Genomic DNA, 1,413 nt, shown 5'->3' on the forward strand with positions numbered 1-1,413 from the left:
CTTTCCTAGATAGTATTAATTGGGACACATTTTTAACTGGCAGGAGGGGATGGGATGCATCTGTTGTGGAACTGGATGTTGTGTTGTTTGTTCCAGAAAGGCTGAAATGATTGGGTGTAAAGTCACCGCCTTCTTCCAAAGCTAATAACAACAATTCTGGAGTATTTGTGTTACTTGCTCCTACTTTTTTTAGCTACAATCACGCTGATGACTTTTCCTTTTCTTTATCTGTTTCCAGTTTAACGGGATATTTCATGATTCAAAGTGGGGTTATATGAGGTATTTATCCATCCATGTACAGTATTGCCTACAGTAGATGGAAGTCAGCATGTCTCCCGTTTTGGAGAAGCAGGCAGGAAGACAGGCACGGAAGCTGAGCAGTGTGCTGGGGCATTTTACCAACCTATAAAATCAGTTTAAGTGTACATTGTATTTACGATATTTTCACAGCTTTACCTTGCCGTCAGACAGGGGGACCTGAAGCTGTTAATGACGCTCTCATCGAAGCCACCGGACTACTTTATCAAAAACAGGAATTTTACATTGCAGAACAGTTAGTTTATTTGCAGATCAGTTAGTTTATTTGTTGTTTTTTTTGGGCACAGTTCAGACCAAAGATTGCAGCTACTTTCAATATGAAGGCCTGCAACGTTCTGAAGCCTGCCAGTTCACACCAGCAAGACACGACGAGGAGGTGTATCATCTCCATAGCAACGCCTCTTTGTACTACAGTCCAAACTTCTGACTTTTCAGGGTGTTTTTCATAGATGGATATAATTTGTAGCATCGTGAAATAGAAATGAGGACAGAGATAGTGAAATACTTGCTACATCCGGGGGGGGCGGCAGTAGCTCCGTCCATAGGTGACTTGGCTTGGAACCTGAGGGTGGACTGGTGGCTGGAGAGGTGCCAGTTCATCTCCTGGGCAGTGCCGAGGTGCTGTTGAGCAAGGCACCGAACCCCAACTGCTCGGGGCGCCGGTCACTGGCAGCCTCCTCGCTCTAACATCTCTCCATTAATTGCATGTCTATAGGTCCTGTCTATATGTGTGTATTTTGGGCCTGTGTGTGTGTAACATGAATAACAATAATCAAATTTCCCCGTTGCGGGACTAATAAAGGAATTCTTCTACTTCTTCAGCTGCATTTCTAGTAGAGATAAAACTGTGAAAATACCGTTTTCTTTCCCTGATTCACTGCTTTGTTCTCTGTCGCTCCCTATTAAGGGTAAAGCTCGCTCAACCCTCTCTCTCTATGACTCTCTTGAACTCTCCTTGAGCCTCCGTCCAAAACTGCCATTTCAACCAGCTGACAGTTTGTAATTGACTTGACCACCAGACTTTCCGAGGTAGTGGTACCAGCAACTCCCTCTCCTTCAAAGTTAAATTATCCTTTTTGTGTCAGTGTAGTCTGG

This window comes from Echiichthys vipera (genome assembly GCF_963691815.1).
Source record: "Echiichthys vipera genome assembly, chromosome: 16".
NCBI classification, from domain to species: Eukaryota; Metazoa; Chordata; class Actinopteri; order Perciformes; family Trachinidae; genus Echiichthys; species Echiichthys vipera.